The sequence below is a fragment of the Aquarana catesbeiana genome, linkage group LG02 (assembly GCF_042186555.1).
Source record: "Aquarana catesbeiana isolate 2022-GZ linkage group LG02, ASM4218655v1, whole genome shotgun sequence".
NCBI classification, from domain to species: domain Eukaryota; kingdom Metazoa; phylum Chordata; class Amphibia; order Anura; family Ranidae; genus Aquarana; species Aquarana catesbeiana.
Genome location: NC_133325.1, coordinates 733,052,789 through 733,076,677, shown reverse-complemented (window position 1 = coordinate 733,076,677; position 23,889 = coordinate 733,052,789). Strand labels below are relative to the sequence as shown.

The following is a 23,889-nucleotide window of genomic DNA, read 5'->3' as shown; positions in this document are numbered from 1 at the left end:
TTTGTGTAAAAAAAATGATAAAAATTTAGTTTGGGTACAGAGTTGCTTGACCGCGCAATTGTCATTCAAAGTGTGACAGCGCTGAAAGCTGAAAATTGGCCTGGGCAGGAAGGGGTAAAAGTGCCCGGTAAGTGGTTAATATCACTTTAAGGTTTTTGTTGCACAAAGTTTACCTTTAACCACTTGCTTACTGGGCACTTAAACCCCCCTCCTGCCCAGACCAATTTTCAGCTTTCAGCGCTGACGCACTTTGAATGACAATTGCGCGGTCATACAGCACTGTACCCAAATGAAATTTTTATCATTTTTTTCCCACAAATAGAGCTTTCTTTTGGTGGTATTTAATCACAGCTGGGATTTTTTTTTTTTTGCTAAACAAACAAAAAAAAGATGGAAAATTTTGAAAAAAAAAAAATCATGTTTCATAGTTTGTTATAAAATTTTGCAAACAGGTAATTTTTCTCCTTCATTGATATGCGCTGATGAGGCGGCACTGGTGGGCACTGATAGGCTGCACTGATGGGCACGGATAGGCACAGTTAAGGCGGCACTGATAGGCACAGTTAAGGCAGCACTGATAGGCACGGATAAGGCGGCACTGATGGGGACAGATAAGGCGGTACTGATGGCCACTGATGGGTGGCACGGATGGGTGGCACGGATAGGTATTACTGATGGGGGGCACTGATAGGTACCACTGATGGGGGGCACTGATAGGTACCACTGATGGGGGGCACTGATGGGCGGCACTGATGGGGGGCACTGATTGGCAGTGATGGGCGGCACTGATGGGCACTGGTAGGTGACACTGATGGGCACTGATGTGCAGCACTGTTGTTGTGGCACTGATTGTGGGCACTGATGAGTGGCACTGTGGGCACTGATGGGTGGCACTGTGGGCACTGATGGGTGGCTCTGGTGGGCACTGGTAGACGGCACTGCTGCCTATTGCTAGGTGTCATTGGCAGGGGGCACAGGTGGACACTGATGATCGCCGTGATCGGGACTGATGTCCCTCTATTGGCCGCCCGTGATCAGCTTTTTTTTCCTCCTCACGCTGAGAAAAAATAGCAGATTACCGGCTCTGTTGACATCACATGATCAGCTGTCATTGGCTGACAGCTGATCATGTGGTAAGGGGTTGGGATTGACCCCTTACTCCGATTTGTGATCAGGCGACTCTCATAGATTCGCTGATCACAGAGCGCACCGCACGCGCCCTGCAGGGGACGCGCAGGCCGCTCGTGCACTGCTCTATTGACGTCGTCTCGGCAAAGCAGGTCCGCGCTGTAGCCGTCATTAGGCTATAGCGCGGATCTTTAGTGGTTAAAGTGGTTGTAAACCCTGTCACACCACTTGTACCTACAGGTAAGCCTATAATAAGGCCTAATAAGTCTTACCTGTAGGTACAATAAATATTTCCTAAACCTGCATGGTTTAGGGGATATTTACCATAAGCGCTTGCGCCGACGTCATCGTCGCATGCACACTGAAGAAACGACCCTCCATGCCGTTTTCTCAGCAGCTGTGCCGTGGTCTCCGGCTTCCGCGTGCATGCGCGGGAGTGACATCATCGCGGCTTCGACCAATCACAGCGTCAGAGCCAGCGAACCCGTTAATAACTCCGGGATATATGTCACCAGTCACATGGGTGTGCAGGGAGCGCTGCAACAGCTTCGATCTAAGGTAAGTATTTCATAATGAGCTACCATGCGATCCATACTAGCTCATTATGCCTTTGTCTTGCAGGTTTTTTTTTTTTTTTTCCTTTCGGCTTTACAACCTCTTTAAAAACAAGTTCTGTCTTTAGCTTCTGTGTTTCCCATCTGAAAAGAAAGCTGTGTTTATAAACATTAGTTTTCCTTTACAATTTCACTCAATGCAGCTCGCAAGCCTCCAGCTATTGGCTCTCTGCCCAAAATAAAGATGGCATCCGCGGTTTTCCCATCTTACCCGTGATTGGGTGAAAGCGAGTCCTGGCAGCGGCCCCTAGCGGTACAAACCAGCAACTGCAGTGCTGCTCGTCCCCCCAGATGGCCGCTTGACGTCAGCGAGCGGGAGGGCAGGCGGGAGCTGACCGGACGCGGCTGAGAAAGGAGGAGAACTCGGGCAGTATCTGGTCATTCCCGGGCAGCGAGCGGCGGAGTCCGACTTCCATGAGGGCAACTTGGGGTAAGGCGGAGAGTGAGCCGTGCTGGTGGGGGGAACTTTTCATGGTGGGAGAGTTTGAAGTCTCTCATAGACTTCTATGAACTTCTCACACTAGGTGGCAAGGTGGGACTGTTGCCCCTAGCAACCAAGTCTGCCCCCTTGTTCTGATTGGCTGATCAGCCTCATACATTCAGGGTCACCCTATCAGTTTTGTCTGGCACTTTTTTTTTAAAGAGTCATTGCCCATAGCAACCAATCAGGTTCAGTTTGGAGTAAGCTGGATTCTGGAATGCTATGGGCACCTGTAAGGTAACAAAGTGGAAATTTATCTCCGGAAGTTTTTCTTGGCTGCCCCATTCATCTCTATAGAGCGCGGAGTGGTGCCTGTGTGCAAGAGTGTGGGGGGGAAAAATGAATCAAAACATCGCTAAGTGGAGGCCGGCATATCGCTAATCGGTGCGAATTGTGAGGTCATTGTGACCGCTTCTGACCGTTCATACAAAATCACCGCTCTACTAGAAATCCCATCACATTCCACACATGATGGAACATTACAGCTTATCAGACCTCAGATGTGGTGGCTGCATTCCTTTTCTGTTTTTACACTTTTTATTTTTTGTCTTGGGCTAAGTCTACACTTGGGGTTGGGAGGTAAAAACAGGTTAAGCTGTGTTTTTACTGCCCATGACCCCCTCACCACCACCGTATAACCCACACTAGTGCAGGCTGTGTGTCCCATGTTTTGCTCGGGCACGGTAGCTCATCCATCCATCCGTTCATTCAAATGGGCTGCTGTGTGAAACACAAATGTTTTTTTATATGGTGGCTGCCTGTAAACCACATGATCTTTTTTGACCATACAGTCCCCCAATCACACTGCAGACTGAGATGCGTGGGGATGCCATTCCGAATAAATTCTGCGGGAATTGCGCCCTAATTCCCTAGTGTGGACCGAGCCTAAACCACTCGGAGGACAAGCTTTTTCTGCCACTTTTTGTTTACTAGTAAAAATTCTTTTTTCGCTAGGAAATTATTTAGAACCTCCTGAAGAAAAAAAAAAAGATGTCTCAGCCGTCCAGCACTCCCCTCCTCATTGGCTCCCGCTGCTGAATAGAAGTGGGGCCGGTCTGCAGCTCCGGGTCTGAATGGACACAGGGAGCTGTGACTCGGGTGCCCCCATAGAGAGCTGCTTCCTGTGGGGGGCACTCAACAGGAGGGAGGGGCCAGGAGCACAGAAGAGGGACCCAAGAAGAGGAGGATCCGGGCTGCTCTGTGCAAATCCACTGCAACAGAGCAGGTAAGTTTTTAACATGTTTGTTGTTTTTAATAAAAAAAAGAAAGACTTTACAATCACTTTAGGATAAAAAAAGTCTGTGTGCCACCAATACTTACCTGAGCCCCATCATGATCCAGCGATGTGCACGGGAGCCTCAGCTCTCCAGAGACTCTCCCTCCTCATTGGCTCGCTGTAATGCACCCCCAGCTACCGAGAACATTTTCCTTGGTACATCCAGGGATTTGGTGTCCCCGGACACATTCTCTTTTGATTTGAGGCTCAAGTCAGGGCTCTGGCTGACCCATCATGCAATGGTGGCTTCTCCATTTGTCAAAAGATAGATCCCAACATTGCACTATATCAGATACTGGGAGGAGCAGTTCAATGGAGGGTGTTTTGTAACTTTATTTTTTTTCATGTTGGGTTTTCTGTAGAGCAGCACAATGTGATTTCCATAGGATTTTGTGGGAGTGGAATAAGTAGACTGGGAAGTTACTCGCTGTGCTGGTAGAAAACAGGCCCCGGTGCCTACTGGAGAGTTTCCTGGTGATGGTCATTACTTGGTGAACAGAAGTTTCCTTTAAACTGTCAAACATTGCTAATAATACATATTTTATTTCTATGTTCTTTGTGGATCATTTCCCAACTGTGAAAAGTTATGAATTCCATATTTTTGCCAGCAGAGGCCATCAGATAAGCACGTGTTTTGTAATTTAGTGTCTGCAGCAATGGAACTGGATGTATGGAACGTAAAATACTTCACCACCCCACCCCCTCCTATTTATTTCCCATTATTCATTGTGCCCTGTCATGCCTCAAGTATGTGGCCTACATGGGGTTTGTGGTAAGGGTTAATAAATGGCAGCCTGTGTGTCATCTGGTTTTCTCCCCCCCCCCCCCCCCCCCTCAGATTGCCATCCACACCAGTGATTAATGCTTGATCTTTTTGGCTTGTTTGGTTGAATACGTCCTTATCTTGGAGAAGCCTTGGTTTTGAAGGATATTCTTACTTAGGGCTGGGTGTGCAGAATCTGTTCTGTCAGGAGATACTTTAAGTGCTGCGGCTCCACTAAGACCTCTTTCACACCAGCAGGAGTCCACCAGCAGATCCGCCCGCTCAGCTGGAGATCTCTCTGCTGATCCCCACTAAGTATTCGGATGTCAGGTCTGTGTTTGCTCCTCTGGTGCAGAGCGGACACAGCCCTTTGCTCTCTATGGGGCTGTCAAGTGGAAACAGACCGCCTGTTTGTTTTATCCGATCTGCCAGATGGATAGAGAATGGATCCCCCCCATTCATCTGTTTTTAGTGGATCAGATGTTAGCGGACATTTGCCGCTCCATAGAGAGCAATGGGTAGTTCAATCGGATCCACCTGACTGGCGAACCCTGACGGTGTGAAAGGAGCCTAAATGGACATCATCCGTATCCACATTTCATTTTAGTAAAATCAAAGAACAAGGCCGCACTCATGGAAATCTCAATGTTAAGTTTATTGTATATAGCTAGTTGTAGACAGTTTCCATCCTTAGGTCAGGCCCCTCTGACATGTATTGCCCCTCCTAAGGCATAATCCTAGAGATCTCCTCTATGATTAAGCCCTAAGAGGGGCGAATCTGTCCAAGCATATTGCTCTATAGCAGGGATATGCAATTAGCGGACCTCCAGCTGTTACAGAACTACAAGTCCTATGAGGCATAGCAAGACTCTGACAGCCACAAGCATGACACAGAGGTAGAGGCATGATGGGACTTGTAGTTTTGCAACAGCTGGAGGTCCGCTAATTGCATATACCTGCTCTATAGTGTGTACTTGTCTCAATCCAGAGGATTATGTGTCGTTTTTGTCTGCTGCCTCTTTCCTCTGCTATTTGCACAAGAACCTTCTGGCAAGTTCTCCTGACACCAAGAGAAAAAGGTGACAGGAAAGGGAGCTCCAGCGCGCAACCTGTGATTGACCGTTTTTTCAGCTCCGTTCTGGTGGGGTGTGTCCCTTCCTTTCAGTCAGTTCTCAATGAGCTCTGCAGAGTAACTTCAGCTCCCCACCCCCTGCTTTCTGGAAGCTCAGACAAGCTGTATAAATTCTGTTTTTTGAATGATGTAGAGAAGGGGAGACAGCAGGTAAACAGGTACAATTTATGTAGGAGGATTTGTTTCATCTCTTTGTATCACTTGAGGCCAGTCAATGATTTACAAATCTTATAAACCCATATTTTATTCACAATCAAATATGGAAAATGTATCAAATGTTTAAACTGAGAAAATGTACCATTTTAAGACAAAATCATTTTGAAAATAATGGCAGCAACACGGCTCAAAAAAGATGAAACTGGGAACAAAATGCTGGTAAAATAAGTGGTACCAACAAGGAAGAGCAAGTGGTGCACCAAAAGAAAGATTCTGGACCCAAAACAAAAATTCAAGATGTACCTTATATACTCGAGTATAAGTCGAGGCCCTAATTTACCACAAAAAAATGGGAAAAACTTATTGACCCGAGTATAAGACGAGGGTGAGAAATGCACAGCTACTGTAAGTTGAAAAGAGGGTCAACAATGCCCATTTGCAGCCTCACTGTGCCCATTTGCAGCCAACGGTCCCCCGAACTTCAAACTCGGTAGTTAAGGGTTCCTAGATGCCCCCTAGCTGCAGCCAAAATTTGGGGTCTCTGAACCCAAAGGGTCCTGAAATGACATTGCTGCAGATGGACACAGTTGACCGAGTTTGGGGCCCTGTATCTCAGGGCCACTTAGTGCTAAGAACCCCAAAATTTGGTGTGCAAACCCAGTGGAACTAGCACCATAAAATACCCAAAGCTGGGGTTTCTAGCACCAAGTGGGCCCGAGATACAGGGCCCCAAAAATCAGTTCAGAAAATGTCAAGCACTTTTCTGCAGCAGAGAATGACATTTTCCAAACCTATTTTGGGGCCCCGTATCTCGGGGCTACTTGGTGCTAGGAACCCCAGCTTTGGATATGTTATCATACCAGTTCCACTGGGTTTGCACACCAAATTTGGGGTTCCTAGCCCCTAGTGGCCCTGAGATATGGGGCCCCAAAGTCGGTTCAGAAAATGTCAAGCACTTTTCTGCAGCAGAGAATGACATTTTCCAAACCGATTTTGGGGCCCCATATATCGGGGCCACTTGGTGCTAGGAACTCCAGCTTTGGATATGTGTTAGCACACTAAATTTGGGTTTCCTAGCACCAAGTGATCCTGAGATACGGGGCCCCAAATTCGGTTCGGAAAATGAAATTTTTTGCTGCAGAAAAGTGCTTGACTCGAGTATATTATATTTTATCATATTATATTAGTGCTGCACGATTAACCGTTAACCACTTGACAACTGGGCACTTAAACCCCCTTCCTAACCAGACCACTTTTCAGCTTTTGGTGCTCTCACATTTTGAATGACAATTACTCAGTCATGCAACGCTGTACCTATATGAAATTTTTGTCCTTTTTTTCACACAAATGGAGCTTTCTTTTGGTGGTATTTAATCACCGCTGGGTTCTTTATTTTTTGCGCCGTAAAAGAAAAACGACCGAAAAATCTGTAAAAAAAAAATACATTTTTCTTCATTTCTGTTATAATATTTTGCAAATTAGTAATTTTTCTTCTTATATTTTGGCCGACATTTATACCGCTACATATCTTTGGTAAAATTAACCCAAATCGGTGGATATTATTTGGTCTTTGTGAAAGTTATAGAGTCCACAAGATATGGTGCGAATATCTGAAAATTGATCACACCTGAAGTACTGACGGCCTATCTAATTTCTTGAGACCCTAACATTCCAGAAAAGTACAAATACCCCCCAAATGACCCCTTTTTGGAAAGAAGACATTCCAAGGTATTTAGAAAGATGCATGGTGAGTTTTTTGAAGTTGTCATTTTTTTTCCCACAATTCTTTGCAAAATCAAGGTTTTTTTTTACTTTTTTTTTTTCCCACAAAATTGTCATATTAGCAGGTTATTTCTCACACACCACATATGCATACCACAAATTACACCCCAAAACACATTCTGCTATTACTCCCGAGTACGGCGATACCACATGTGTGAGACTTTTACACAGCGTGGCCACATACAGAGGCCCAACATGCAGGGAGCACCTTCAGGCGTTCTGGAGCACCCAGGCCAATTCTGACATTTCTCTCCTACATGTAAAAATCATCATTTATTAGCTAGAAAATTACATAGAACCCCAAAACATTATATATGTTTTTTTTAGCAAAGACCCTAGAGAATACAATGGCAGTCGTTGCAACTTTTTATCTCGCACGGTATTTGCGCAGCAATTTTTTTTAACGCTTTTTTTGGAAAAAAAACTGTTTTGTGCTTTACAAAAACCAAAACAGTAAAGTTAGCCTAATGTTTTTGCATAATGTGAAAGATGAAGTTACGCCGAGTAAATAGATACCCAACATGTCACCTTTCAAAATTGCACGCGCTTGTGGAATGGCGCCAAACTTTGCTACTCAAAAATCCCCATAGGCGACGCTTTAAAATTTTTTTACTGGTTACAAATTTTGAGTTACAGAGGAGGTCTAGGGCCAAAATTATTGCTCTCGCTCTACCGATCGCAGCGATACCTCACATGTGTGGTTTGAACACTGTTTTCATATGTGGGCGGGACTTGCGTATGCGTTCGCTTCTGCATGCGAGCACACAGGGACAGGGGCGCTTTAAAAAATTTTTTTTTTTTACTTTATTTTAGTTTGATGCTTTTTTCCCAAAAAAAAAAATTTTTGACCACTTTATTTCCTATTACAAGGAATGTAAACATCCTTGTAATAGGAATATGGCATGACAGGTCCTCTTTACAGTGAGATATGGGGTCAATAAGACCCCACATCTCACCTCTAGGCTGGGAAGCCTGAAATTAAAAAAAAAAAAAAAAAAAAACGATCCTGGCTTCGATCGTAGCGGTGAGTCGGTAGAAGCGCGGGAGGGGGGGGACATCCCCTCTCGCCTCCTGTAAGAACGATCAAGCAGTGGAACAGCTGCTATGATCGTTCTCATGGTGTAGGGAATAGCCGGCTGAAAAAGCTGATATCTGAATGATGCCTGTAGCTGCAACCATCATTCAGATATCCCCGCACAAAGTCAAGGACGTTGTATGACGGCCGGCGGGCGGGAAGTGGTTAAAACGCTTTTTTTTTTTTTTTTTTTTTTTTTTTTACACAAAGTTGTCCATTTATACAATATTTTTTACCACATAACATGTACACACCAAAAATGACACCCAAAATAGATTCTCCTGCTCCTCCTGAGTACGGCTATACCACATGTGTGAGACTTCCACAGCCTGGCCACATACAGAGGGCGAGTACAGCTGAGCATGGCGGGGGCATGGCAGAGTATGGCACAGCATTGCATAGTAGTGAGGGATGGCTGAGCATGCATGGATGGATGGATGGCTGGATGTCTCTGTGCAGCGCTGTGGGCACTACACATACAGCCCACAGCGCTGCAGACATCCATCCATCCCCCTCCCCGCTCACTGTGTACCGATCGGTACACAGGAGGGGAGGAGAGGAACCGGCGTCATCAGATGACGCCGGTCTGTTTACATGTGATCGCGCCGTCATTTGACGGCGTGATCACATGGTAAACGGCCGCGATCAGCGGCCATTTACCGGGATCCGTGATGCGACGGGTCCTCGCGGGTTCGGCGCGCGAGAGGGGAATTCTGGGAGGACGTCATAGTACGTCTTCCCAGAGTTATCCAACCGCCCTGCAGCCGTCATTCGACTATGGGCCGGTTGGTAAGTGGTTAAGAATGGAAATTGCGATCTTTTTCTCTTCCCGATCTTTAAAACGGCATATCATCAGTCCAGTCTTTTAACAAGTGCAGAGAGTTCTCACAGCTGGGAAAAAAAATTAAAAATCCAGGCAGCCTGCCAAGTTTTAACAAAGTATCTTTTTGCTCTTTGTTCAAAGGAAAGAACACCTGCGTGTAAATGAAGGAAGTTTAATCATTTAAAGACCAAACGTTTTATGACATTTGTTGATTACAAGTAAAAATCATTATTTTCTGCTAGAAAATTACTTGGAACACCCAAACATGATTTTTTTTTTTTTAAGCTGAGACCCTATAGCAGAGATGGAGAACCTTGGCACCCCAGATGTTTTGGAACTACATTTCCCATGATGCTCCACTACATTGCACAGTTCACGAGCATCATGGGAAATGTAGTTCCAAAACATCTGGGGTGCCAAGGTTAGCCATCACTGCCCTATAGAATAAAATGGTGGTTGTTGCATAATTTTATATCACACTGTATTTGCGCAGCGGTCTTTCAAACGCAATTTAAAAAAAAAAAATGCACTTTAATTTATTTTGAAAAAAGAAACAGTAGTTTTTGAAGCGCTTTCGCGTTCAAAATAAAAAAAGCTCAAGAAAAATGCATCCCTTTAATTTCTATGTATGTCTTCGCACTTGTCCATTGCGGTTCCGTTGCGGTGTTAAAAATCTTGCTTGCCGCATATTTGGTCAGTTACAAAAATGTACCTCCCTATTCAAATGCATTGAAAACGTGGCAAAAAACGCACCAGTGTTGTGTTTTGATGTGGTTTTTGAGTCACATGACCTATGAAAAACCCATCGTAAGCACAGTAAAAGTACATGCAGTCATTATTGACACTTTTTTTTTTTTTTTTTTTTCTTTTCTATTGGCAAAACACTGATAACCCTGTTTTTGGCTGATAATTTTCAGTAGACGATATATCGGGTGACTGGGTATAAAAAAAAAAAAAAAAAACATCATGGAGGGTCTCAAAAGTAAAGATGGGCAGAGGTTCACCAATCTGGAAAGAGATGCCAAAAAATTGTCCAGTTTCAGAATAATGTTCCTCCACGTAAAATTGCAAAGACTTTTTTTTAAATCTATCATCTTCCAGAGTACATAATATCAAAAGATTGTGAGAATCTGGAAATATTTCAAGGCCGAAACAAAATATTGGATACCTATGATCGTATGGCCCTTAGATGTCACTGAATTAAAAACGGTTAAAAACTGTTGGCTCACCAACAGTCCCATTGACTTTAATGGGACGGCTGGTGATGTGGCAGTGACACAAGGTGAGGGACGTGGTGGCAGCAGGTGAGTGGATGCCCGCTAACGGGCGCAGCCATGATGGATCTGAAATGACAGGTGCTCTTTAAATGTAAGGACTTATTCTTGCTGGTAGTTAGAATCTTCATTTTGTTTGCAAATATTAAAGGTTTCCTATTTAGAATAATAAGCTGTCAGGTTAGTAAAACAGCAATATCAGAACTAGGGCTGAAACAACTAATCGATTAATCGACAACTAATCGATTATGAAATTAATCGATTACTATTTTCATAATCGATTAATCGGCCAGTAACATAATGTGGTTAAAAAAAAACTAAAATGAGCCCTTTATAGTACAAAAAGAGCAAATAATCACTACTGTAACTATTTCTTTCACAGTTCTACAGTAAAAAAAATTAACCCCTTACAGTACTGATTTATTTGTTTTTTTTGTACGATAAAGGGCTAATATTAGTTTTTTTAACCCCATTATGTTACTAAACGTCTTACACCTGGTTCACATCTATGTGTTTTGTGGTGCTTTTTCCAGAAACGGACTACAGTTCATCTACATGGTTTCCTATGGGACACGTTCACATCTATGCTTTTTCAGCCGCTGCGTATTTGGAAAGCGTCAGTGACTTTTTTTTAACGCATAACAGTGCTTTTTTGGTTCAACCTACTTCAATGGAGAAGCTGCAGAAAAGCAGGTAATGCGTTTTTCCAGCAATTTGTGTTTTTTATTCTGCCCAACAAATTGGCCAAAAAAAATGCAAAAACGCAAATCGCAGCAAAATCACGTGCGCAAAAATCAAAACGCACAGCAAAGAGCACTGCATAAACAGATCAAAAGGAAACTGCATAGGTGTGTACCGAGCCTTATGCTGACCACACCGATCAATTTTCAGATGAGAATATTCAGACGAAAAATCTTTGTACATTCGCTGAATGAAAGAATGTTTGAAATTTTCATTTGTTTTTAACATTCTGTTTTTAAAATAATTGTAATTTCTGAACGAAAACAACATCCACTGTCTGATAATTCCTTTCACCAAGCTTTTTATTATTTCCAAATTTTCCCATTACTGTGGTTGAAAATGAACGTCGATTTGACCCCACTAACGATTAGAAAATCAAACGAACGTTCTTATCTCTCCTCTAATAGTATATACAGTATATATCCTCTAATAGTATATACAGTATATCTCTCTAATAGTATATACAGTATATCTCTTCTGTCTGTTATTCTCTGAGTGGATTAGATATTTTGCTCCCTAACCATATAGTTGGTTGTTTATATTTACCACTGCATAGAGATATTTACGAATAAATTGCCTTTTTTTAAAACTTTACATATTAACTAAATTATACACCACACACTTTTTTTTTTAAGGTTATTAACCGATTAATCGATTAATCGAAACAATAATCGGCCAACTAATCGATTATGAAAATAATCGTTAGTTGCAGCCCTAATCAGAACTGATTGAATCATACAGTTTGTAGTGTACATAGATTTGCAAAACAATGGGATAAAGGAATATTCCTGAACTTTGTTTTATTTCATGGTTACTGTGAAATTGTGTGAATGCATCAATGCAGTGCATGTTATCTCAGCTTGCTTGCAGAGCTTAGATTAATTGAAGGAGTTTACCAAAAATGGAAATATTGTAGAATGTATAGCCTCATGCTTAGTTTCATGCTGAATAAACTAAATTATTAATGTATTTATTAAAATAAATTTGATGAAAATCTAAAAAATCGCTTTCAATCAAAACATTTTTTTTTCCTTTATCCACCCTGATTGATACCACGTTCTCTTTTCACCAATCTGCTGGCACCACTCCCATAAATGTCATTTTTTTTCTCTTTAAAATGGTACATTTTCTCAGTTTAAACATTTAATGTTTTCTATTGTAAATAAAATATTGGTTTACAAGATTTGCAAATCATTGCATTCTGTTTTAATGTGTATTTTACACCGAATTCCAAGTTTTTTTGGAATTGGGGTTGTATATGTTCTGGGTCAGTAATTTCTAAAGCTATCAAGATTAATAGGTCAGTTAGTGTTTTCAGAAAGTCAACAGTGGCAGCCCGGTATGTATCATCACTGGTTTACTTTAAGCTGTCTATGTGGCAGTCTCAAAGTTGCGTGTTAAGGAACCGCCAGATCCAAAACCACAGCTATATCATTTACCTCCTGTCTGTCAGATTACCACAGCACATTCCTCAGTATCTGGCCTCTACATAGAACACTCTGCGAAATCTGCATCCAGGCCTTTCCTGAAACACTTCAGTCCCGAATCTAAACAGAACTCCAGATAAGCTTTACTTCAGTTGTGTTCTTGTTTAGAAGTCATTGCGTGTATTTTGTAAATCCTGAAAGGTCCCCCCCCCCCATTGTATAGATTGCATTCATATTTGTGCCACCCAAATGCATTATTTTAAATGTTTCTACATTAAACCTCATTTTCATGTAGTTGCCCAGCCCATGAATTTGTTCGGATCTTTTGCAAGGTTTCCACATCCTGCAAAGAAGTTATTGTCCTGCTTAGCTTAGTATCGTCCGCAAATACAGAGATTGAACTGTTTATCCCATCTTCCAGATCGTTTATGAGCAAATTTAAATAGAATTGGTCCCAGCACAGAACCCTGGGGGACCCCACTACCCACCCCTGACCATTCCGAGTACTCCCCATTTATCACCATCCTCTGAACTCACCCTTGTAGCCAGTTTTCAATCCATGTACTCACCCTATGGTCCATGCCAACGGACCTTATTTTATACAGTAAACGTTTTATGGGGAACTGTGTCAAATGCTTTTGCAAAATCCAGATACACCACGTCTACGGGCCTTCCTTTATCTAGATGGCAGCTCACCTCCTCATAGAAGGTTAATAGATTGGTTTGGCAAGAACGATTCTTCATGAATCCATGCTGATTACTGCTAATGATACTGTTCTCATTACTAAAATCTTGTATATAGTCCCTTATCATCCCCTCCAAGAGTTTACATACCATTGATGTTAGGCTAACTGGTCTGTAATTCCCTGGGATGTATTTTGGGCCCTTTTTAAAATATTGGTACTACATTGGCTTTTCTCCAATCACCTGGTACCATTCCAGTCAATAGACTGTCTGTAAAAATTAGGAACAATGGTCTGGCAATTACTTGACTGAGTTCCCTAAGTACCCTTGGGTGCAAGCCATCTGGTCCCGGTGATTTATTAATGTTAAGTTTCTCAAGTCTAATTTTAATTCTGTCCTCTATTAACCATGGAGGTGCTTCCTGTGATGTGTCATGAGGATAAACACTGCAGTTTTGGTTACTGAAACCCCCCAATTCCCTCGTGAAGACTGAGGAGAAGAATAAATTCAATACCTTTCCCATCTCCCCATTCTTTGTAACCAGATGTCCTTCCTCATTCTTTATAGGGCCAATATGGTCTGTCCTCCCTTTTTTACTGTTTACATACTTAACCACTTCAGCCCCGGAAAGGCTTTACCCCCTTCCTGACCAGAGCACTTTTTGCGATAAGGCACTGCGTCGCTTTAACTGACAGTTGCGCGGCTGTGCGACGTTACACCAAAACAAAATTGAGGTCCTTTTTTTTCCCCCACAAATAGAGCTTTATTTTGGTGGTATTTTACCTCCTGTGGTTTTTTATTTTTTTGCGCTATAAACAAAAAAGAGCGACAATTTTGAAAAAAAAGCAATTTTTTTTTTTTACATTTTGCTATAATAAATATCCCCAAAAATATATAGAAACACATTTTTCCCATTTCCGTCTTTCAGGACAGCACCATAGAGAGAGACCTTGGCTCCTCCCCTTCTGAGGAAACACCGCCTTCAACTTAAAGCTTTAAACCTCACCGCTCTCCCCCGGCCCCTCAGTTCTGGTGTTTCCTCCGGTGGGGAGACATCGCAAGGAACTAGGGCCGCACAGCTAGGGAGGCTGAGGCTAATTGCAGGCTGACCAGAGGGGGCGCTCTCTCTCTGGCTCTCTCCTGCTCATTTTTTCTAAGAAAGCTGCAGTCTAAGGGGCTAGGGTGGCTGAGTACCTTTTAGAAGACTGCACATCACGCTCCCCCAGCTTCTCTTAGTGAAGTTGTAAGCTGGGGGGGTCCGTTTTCTTTCTTGCCTAGCAGTGGCATAGGCGGAGGCACAGAAGACCGCCCTGCACTTGCAGCCAGCGTGGGAGCTCTGAGCGCTGGGTCGGAGGACGGGTGACGTCATTTCCGGCGGAGGTCGGTGTTTCCGTCTGACCCGTGACTTCCGGTTCCGGTCGCGGTGTTGAAAACGGACCGCGCGTTCGGCTGGTGCTGCCTCTGACCTGCTGTGGGGACAGCACACAGGGGCTTGGATCACCACTGCACTCTAAGGAGATGTCGGAAGCAGAGGCTTCAAGAACCGCTCCAGGAGAATCCTGCACCAGCCACTCTAAGGTAAGAGGAACCCTGGGGTGGTGTTCCCTTACCGCTTCCTGTAAAGCTCCACAGGTGTAGAACTCCCCCTGGTGGTGAAGGGGGGGAAAGGGTTGTGACTGGGTCCCTGGTGATGGTTGGTCCCGGGAAGTGCACCCCTGGTGGCCCTCCGTGGTAGTGCTGGTGAAAGTTTGCTGATTGCTCCCTACTTTTAACTTGTTTTCCAGGGCAAAGCTACAGAGAAAAGCAAGTCGCCCCACAGTGCCAAGAAGAAATGCCCCTCATGTAAAATCACAATGGGGGAATCTTGGTCTAAACCCCTCTGCAGGGATTGTATAGAGGGGCTAGTAAGGGAGCAATCTGGAGAACAGTCTTCAGATTTAGCAGCATCCGTGAAAGAACTTTCCAATACGGTGCAGACTTTTAAAACATTATTTGCCAGTCTTCAGTTGCCACAGCCGCAGGTTGTTTCTCCACCAGCACAGCAGAGTGTTCATCAATCCTTAATGGATGCTCCCTCGGGAAGTGGAGAGAATCCAGGAGGTGCCAGATTTGAGGTTGAGGAAGAGCCTGATAGCGGGTCCTCAGATCCCCAGGGGGAATCAGAGGGAGAGGAGGTGGAAGGGGAATCCACAAGATCCTCTCGCTACAAGCTTTCCCTGGAGGAGGTGGAGGAGCTCCTAGGAGCCATTCATACCACCCTAGGAATCCAGGAGGAAAGGAAAAAACTTTCACTCCATGACCAGATGTACAAGGGACTAGGGGAACATAAAAGGAAGGTGTTCCCGGTCCATGAGGTCTTAGTCGACGCCATCAAAAAGGAGTGGCAAGACCCCGAAAGGAAGCCTTTCCTTTCAAAGGCACTTAAGCGTAGGTTCCCCTTTGCAGAAGAGGAGGCGCTGGTATGGAACAAATCGCCTAAGCTAGACGCAGCCTTTTCGCAGGTCTCCAGACACACTGACTTGGCCTTTGAGGACATGGGGGCACTCCCAGATCCCATGGATAAAAGGATAGATTCCCTCCTGAAAAAATCCTGGGACTCTTCCATAGGGAACCTCAAACCTGCCATGGCGTCCACGGTGGTGGCACGAAACATGGAGTATTGGCTAACGCAAATTAAGGCGCATATAGAGGCGGGTACGCCTAAGGAAACAATCCTTTCGTCTTTTCCCATGCTCCTTAAAGGAATAGCTTACCTGGCAGATGCGTCAGCTGAATCGGTGCGTATGTCTGCAAGATCAGCCGCATTGTCCAATTCGGCAAGAAGAGCCCTATGGCTTAAAACATGGCAGGGAGATACCGCATCCAAGGTTAAACTCTGCGGCATTCCTCTCACGGGGGACTTGCTTTTCGGGCCAGGTCTGGAAGCTGTATTGGATAGAACGGCTGACAGAAAAAAGGCATTTCCTTTTAAAAGAAAACCGGCAGAGACTAAAAGAAAGTCTCGGCCGTGGAAGAAGTTGGACCCCCCAAAATCTGATCAACAGAAAAAGGGGTGGGGACAAAAAGGGAAGGGGCGTGGGGGGGCTATTTTTCGCCCTCCTGAACAGCCCAAAAAGACAAAGTGACAGAATAACGGTGGGAGGAAGACTGGGGGCCTTCCTTCCACAGTGGGAGATGATCACCTCCAACAATTTTATTTTGGAAGTCATAAGAAGAGGGTACAGGTTGGAGTTTGCAGAACCTCCACCATGCAGACTCCTCGTAACCACGCTTCCGAAATGTGCAGAGAGGTCAGCGGCTCTCCTTTCCTCCCTCCAGGAGTTGGAGGAACAGGAGGTGGTAGTTCGAGTGCCAGAAGGAGAGACGGGCAGAGGCTTTTACTCCCACATTTTTGTGGTGCGCAAACCCTCGGGGAAGTTCAGGCTCATCCTGAACCTGAAGCCTCTGAACGTCTCTCTCACCTACAGGAGGTTCCGAATGGACTCAATCTATTCGGTAAAGACACTTCTTCCTCCAAACTGCTTTATGGCATCGATAGACTTGAGGGATGCCTACCTGCACATTCCCATTGCAGATCAGTGTCAAAGGTTCCTCAGGCTGGCAATAAATACCAGAGAAGGGACCTTTCACTGGCAGTTCAGGGCCCTTCCCTTCGGGCTATCCTCTTCCCCCCGCATCTTCACCAAAGTCATGGTAGAAGTCTTGGCTTTCCTACGGATCAGGGGCATTTCAGTGATCGCTTATTTAGACGATCTACTACTTTTTGCCCCTTCCGCGGAACAACTGTCGCAGGACCTGCAGTTGACAAGGAACATCTTAGAGGGTCTAGGTTGGCTCTTAAATCTGGAGAAGTCCAATCTGACTCCTTCGCAAAAGGTAATCTTTTTAGGTTACCTGTTGGACTCAACAAAACAAAAGGTCTTCCTGCCTATGGAGAAAATCCAGAAGGTAGACAGGGCAATGTTGTTACTCCAGGGCAGCCAACAAATATCAGTAAGAAAGGCTATGTCAGCCTTGGGGTTACTGACGGCAGCACTTCCAGCAGTCCAGTGGGCAGGATTACACTTTCGCCCCTTGCAACTATTTATCCTGAGCATTTGGGACCACAGTCAGGAATCTTTGGATTCCCTGTTAACTGTACCGGACCAGGTCAAGAGATCCCTATGGTGGTGGCGGAAAGAAGCCAATCTCTCTCAGGGTCTGGAATGGGTTCTGCCGGTGTCCAGATGCGTCACGACCGATGCGAGTGGCATGGGTTGGGGGGCGCATATGGAGGACCGGGTGGCTCAGGGAGGCTGGCGGAAGGAGGACGCAGGAAGATCCTCCAACTGGAGGGAGCTGAAGGCAGTAGCCTTGGCACTCAAAACTTTTCAAAAGGAACTTCAGGGACAGCATGTGAGAGTCCGGTCGGACAACTCCTCAGCTGTAGCCTACATAAACAGGCAGGGGGGTACCAGGAGCAGACCTCTGTGGACCCTGGTAGAAAGCATTCTCAGATGGGCCGAATTAAACGTCCTATCCCTCTCGGCAGTGCATCTGAAGGGAGATCAAAATCTGGTGGCGGATTACCTCAGCAGGAAACGGCTGAGGGAAGGCGACTGGGTTCTGAATCAGGGGGTTTTCGAAGCAATATCCCAGAAATGGGGAAGGCCATGCATAGACCTCTTTGCCTCGAGAGAAAACAGGAAGGTGCATCTCTTCTTCTCCCTAAACAGGTGGGATGGAGCTCTAGGGATAGACGCACTGGCTCAGAGTTGGGCTTTCGACAGGTGTTATGCCTTCCCCCCACCTGTACTAATCCCAGCCGTCCTAAGAAAATTCCAACTGGAAAACACAACTCTCATTCTTATTGCGCCACATTGGCCCAGGAGGCCTTGGTTCTCCATCCTGAGAAGTCTGGCAGCGGAACCCCCCTGGCTTTTGCCAGTTCAGGAGAATCTCCTTTCCCAGGGGCCAATCTGTTGTCCCCAGGTGGGGAGATGGAGCCTCGCGGCTTGGCTACTGAGGAAGAACTGTTGAAGAACAGAGGTTTCTCAGATAGCTTGGTAAAGACCCTCCTTAACTGCAGGAAAAAAGAAACCCAGGTCATCTACCAAAAAACGTGGAGGCGTTTTAATAGCTGGTGTACAGAAACTTCTTTTGATATTCACAGCTCTATAGCGGTCTTAGAGTTCCTGCAGGCAGGGGCGGACAAGGGGTTAGCCCTTGGCACCCTGAAAGGACAGGTTTCTGCTTTGAGTGTGTTTCTGGAGAAGCAACTAGCCTCCGATCCTTGGGTCATTAGATTTTTTAAAGCATTGAGTAGGCAGAGACCTCTGAAGGTCCCCCCCTTCCCAATGTGGGATCTTTCCTTGGTCCTACAAGCACTTACAGGGGAACCCTTTGAGCCATTGGAGACGTGTACACTAAAATGGATTAGCCTCAAAACGGTGTTTTTGGTGGCAATCACTACGGCAAGAAGAGTAAGTGAACTCGAGGCCCTCTCCATTAGGGCCCCCTTTTTTCAGGTATTCCCGGACAGGGTAATTTTTAAGGCCGATCCGGCCTTCTTACCGAAAGTAGCCTCGGTTTTTCATAGAGGCCAGGAAATTGTTTTGCCCACCTTTTGTTTGAATCCTGTGAGGGAACAGGAACATAGGTTTCATAAACTAGATGTAAGAAGGTGTGTCCTGCAATACTTGGAGGATACAAAACCATTTAGAAAATCTGATTCCTTTTTTGTGTTATTTTCAGGAACCAGGAAGGGAGGCAAAGCCTCGAGGCGCACTTTAGCTAGGTGGCTAAGGTTAGCTATCAGTCAGGCTTATATAATTAGCGGGTTAGAAGCCCCTAAGGGTATCAGGGCACACTCCACAAGGGCAGTGGCGACCTCTCAGGCCGAGTGGGCTGGTGCGTCTCCGGAGCAGATCTGTAGAGCGGCAACGTGGTCTAGATTCGACACGTTCGTGAAACACTACAGATTGGACCTTCTGTCAGCAAAAGACCAGGCTTTTGGGCGTAAGGTTCTGCAGGCAGTAGTCCCACCCTAAGGTAAGGTGCTCGCTCATCCTCTCTATGGTGCTGTCCTGAAAGACGGAAATGGGAAAATCGGAGTTACTTACCGGTAACGTCCTTTTCCAGGAGTCTTTCAGGACAGCACAGTTACCCACCCTACTGTAGGGATATTCGTGAAGGAGTTCATCGCAGAAGAACGTCAGGTAAGATCAAAGTTATTATGACGTGTTCTTGTGTCTCCCCAGCTAACCGGAGGTCCTCTTGAAGAACTGAGGGGCCGGGGGAGAGCGGTGAGGTTTAAAGCTTTAAGTTGAAGGCGGTGTTTCCTCAGAAGGGGAGGAGCCAAGGTCTCTCTCTATGGTGCTGTCCTGAAAGACTCCTGGAAAAGGACGTTACCGGTAAGTAACTCCGATTTTTCCCTCAGTTTAGGCCAATATGTATTCTACATATTTTTGGTAATAAAAATAATCGCAATAAGCGTATGTTGATTGGTTTGTGCAAAGATTATAGCGTCTACAAAATAGAGGATGGATTTATGGCCTTTTTATTATGAATTTTTTTTATTAACCACTTGCCGACCGCCTCACGCATATATACGTGAGCAGAGCGGCACGGGCAGGCAAAATCACGTACCTGGTACGTGATTGCCTTCCCGCGGGCGGGGGGTCCGATCGGACCCCCCCCGGTGCCATCGGCGGTCGGCGTTTGGCTGGGAGAGTTGAGAGACGAGGGGGAGACCATCCGATCGTGGCCCCCCCCTCGCGATCGCTCCCAGCCAATGAGAAACATCCCCTGCCTCTGTATAGTACACAGAGGCAGAGGATGTGATGTCATCTCTCCTCGGCTGGCCAGTTTCCGTTCCAGCACCGAGGAGAGAAGACATGTAAGTGCACCAACACACACACAACACAGTAGAACATGCCAGGCACACTAAACACCCCCGATCCCCCCCCCGATCCCCCCCCCATCACCCCCCCCCCCCCTGTCACAAACTGACAGCAAGCAGTTTTTTTGTTTTGTTTTGTTTTTTTCCTGATTACTGCATGGTGTCAGTTTGTGACAGTTAGCAGTGGTAGGACAGTTAGTATTAGCCCCCTGTAGGTCTAGGGTACCCCCCTAACCCCCCCTAATAAAGTTTTAACCCCTTGATCACCCCCTGTCACCAGTGTCGCTAAGCGATCATTTTTCTGATCGCTGTATTAGTGTCGCTGGTGACGCTAGTTAGGAACGTAAATATTTAGGTTCGCTGTCAGCGTTTTATAGCGACAGGGACCCCCATATACTACCTAATAAATGTTTTAACCCCTTGATTGCCCCCTAGTTAACCCTTTCACCACTGATCACCGTATAACTGTTACGGGTGACGCTGGTTAGTTCGTTTATTTTTTTTAGTGTCAGGGCACCCGCCGTTTATTACCGAATAAAGGTTTAGCCCCCTGATCGCCCGGCGGTGATATGCGTCGCCCCAGGCAGCGTCAGATTAGCGCCAGTACCGCGAACACCTACGCACGCACCGTACACGCACCGTACACCTCCCTTAGTGGTATAGTATCTGAACACATCAATATCTGATCCGATCAGATCTATACTAGCGTTCCCAGCAGTTTAGGGTTCCCAAAAACGCAGTGTTAGCGGGATCAGCCCAGATACCTGCTAGCACCTGCGTTTTGCCCCTCCGCCCAGCCCACCCAAGTGCAGTATCGATCGATCACTGTCACTTACAAAACACTAAACGCATAACTGCAGCGTTCGCAGAGTCAGGCCTGATCCCTGCGATCGCTAACAGTTTTTTTGGTAGCATTTTGGTGAACTGGCAAGCACCAGCCCCAAGCAGCGTCAGATTAGCGCCAGTACCACTAACACCCACGCACGCACCGTACACCTCCCTTAGTGGTATAGTATCTGATCGGATCAATATCTGATCCGATCAGATCTATACTAGTGTCCCCAGCAGTTTAGGGTTCCCAAAAACGCAGTGTTAGTGGGATCAGCCCAGATACCTGCTAGCACCTGCGTTTTGCCCCTCCGCCCGGCCCAGCCCACCCAAGTGCAGTATCGATCGATCACTGTCACTTTTTTTTGTAGCGTTTTGGTGAACTGGCAAGCGCCAGCGGCCTAGTACACCCCAGTCGTAGTCATACCAGCACTGCAGTAACACTTGGTGACGTGGCGAGTCCCATAAGTGCAGTTCAAGCTGGTGAGGTGGCAAGCACAAGTAGTGTCCCGCTGCCACCAAAAAGACAAACACAGGCCCGTCGTGCCCATAGTGCCCTTCCTGCTGCATTCGCCAATCCTAATTGGGAACCCACCACTTCTGCAGCGCCCGTATTTCCCCCATTCACATCCCCAACCAAATGCAGTCGGCTGCATGAGAGGCATTTATATGTCCTCCCGAGTACCCCTACCCAACGAACCCCCCCAAAAAAGATGTGTCTGCAGCAAGCGCGGATATAGGCATGACACCCGCTATTATTGTCCCTCCTGTCCTGACAATCCTGGTCTTTGCATTGGTGAATGTTTTGAACGCTACCATTCACTAGTTGAGTATTAGCGTAGGGTACAGCATTGCACAGACTAGGCACACTTTCACAGGGTCTCCCAAGATGCCATCGCATTTTGAGAGACCCGAACCTGGAACCGGTTACAGTTATAAAAGTTACAGTTACAAAAAAAAAGTGTAAAAAAAAAAAAAAAACACAAACAAAAATAAAAAAAAATAGTTGTCGTTTTATTGTTCTCTCTCTCTCTATTCTCTCTCTGGTGTTCTGCTCTTTTTTACTGTATTCTATTCTGCAATGTTTTATTGTTATTATGTTTTATCATGTTTGCTTTTCAGGTATGCAATTTTTTATACTTTACGGTTTACTGTGCTTTATTGTTAACCATTTTTTTGTCTTCAGGTACGCCATTCACGACTTTGAGTGGTTATACCAGAATGATGCCTGCAGGTTTAGGTATCATCTTGGTATCATTCTTTTCAGCCAGCGGTCGGCTTTCATGTAAAAGCAATCCTAGTGGCTAATTAGCCTCTAGACTGCTTTTACAAGCAGTGGGAGGGAATGCCCCCCCCCCCACCGTCTTCCGTGTTTTTCTCTGGCTCTCCTGTCTCAACAGGGAACCTGAGAATGCAGCCGGTGATTCAGCCAGCTGACCATAGAGCTGATCAGAGACCAGAGTGGCTCCAAACATCTCTATGGCCTAAGAAACCGGAAGCTACGAGCATTTTAGGACTTAGATTTCGCCGGATGTAAACAGCGCCATTGGGAAATTGGGAAAGCATTTTATCACACCGATCTTGGTGTGGTCAGATGCTTTGAGGGCAGAGGAGAAATCTAGGGTCTAATAGACCCCAATTTTTTCAAAAAAGAGTACCTGTCACTACCTATTGCTATCATAGGGGATATTTACATTCCCTGAGATAACAATAAAAATGATTTAAAAAAAAATATGAAAGGAACAGTTTAAAAATAAGATAAAAAAGCAAAAAAATAATAAAGAAAAAAAAAAAAAAAAAAAAAAAAAGCACCCCTGTCCCCCCTGCTCTCGCGCTAAGGCGAACGCAAGCGTCGGTCTGGCGTCAAATGTAAACAGCAATTGCACCATGCATGTGAGGTATCACCGCGAAGGTCAGATCGAGGGCAGTAATTTTAGCAGTAGACCTCCTCTGTAAATCTAAAGTGGTAACCTGTAAAGGCTTTTAAAGGCTTTTAAAAATGTATTAATTTTGTTGCCACTGCACGTTTGTGCGCAATTGTAAAGCATGTCATGTTTGGTATCCATGTACTCGGCCTAAGATCATCTTTTTTATTTCATCAAACATTTGGGCAATATAGTGTGTTTTAGTGCATTAAAATTTAAAAAAGTGTGTTTTTTCCACAAAAAATGCGTTTGAAAAATCGCTGCGCAATTACTGTGTGAAAAAAAAAAATGAAACACCCACCATTTTAATCTGTAGGGCATTTGCTTTAAAATAATATATAATGTTTGGGGGTTCAAAGTAATTTTCTTGCAAAAAAAAATAATTTTTTCATGTAATCAAAAAGTGTCAGAAAGGGCTTTGTCTTCAAGTGGTTAGAAGAGTGGGTGATGTGTGACGTAAGCTTCTAAATGTTGTGCATAAAATGCCAGGACAGTTCAAAACCCCCCCAAATGACCCCATTTTGGAAAGTAGACACCCCAAGCTATTTGCTGAGAGGCATGTCGAGTCCATGGAATATTTTATATTGTGACACAAGTTGCGGGAAAGAGACAAATTTTATTTTTTTTTTTTTTTTTTGCACAAAGTTGTCACTAAATGTTATATTGCTCAAACACGCCATGGGGATTTGTGAAATTACACCCCAAAATAAATTCTGTTGCTTCTCCTGAGTACGGGGATACCACATGTGTGGGACTTTTTGGGAGCCTAGCCGCGTATGGGACCCCGAAAACCAAGAACCGCCTTCAGGCTTTCTAAGGCCGTAAATTTTTGATTTCACTCTTCACTGCCTATCACAGTTTCAGAGGCCATGGAAAGCCCAGGTGGCACAAACCCCCCCC

General features: G+C 45.2%; 1 protein-coding gene across 1 annotated transcript in view; it reads left to right on the top strand.

The window, feature by feature from the left end:
• Nucleotides 1-1,989: 1,989 nt before the first annotated feature.
• The window catches only part of BTG3 (BTG anti-proliferation factor 3), a 58,966-nt gene continuing 37,066 nt past the window's right edge, over nucleotides 1,990-23,889 (top strand). Inside the window, exon 1 of the mRNA XM_073617067.1 lies at nucleotides 1,990-2,172. The gene's annotated coding sequence lies outside the window, so the exon portion shown is untranslated. The remainder of the gene's footprint in view (nucleotides 2,173-23,889) is intronic.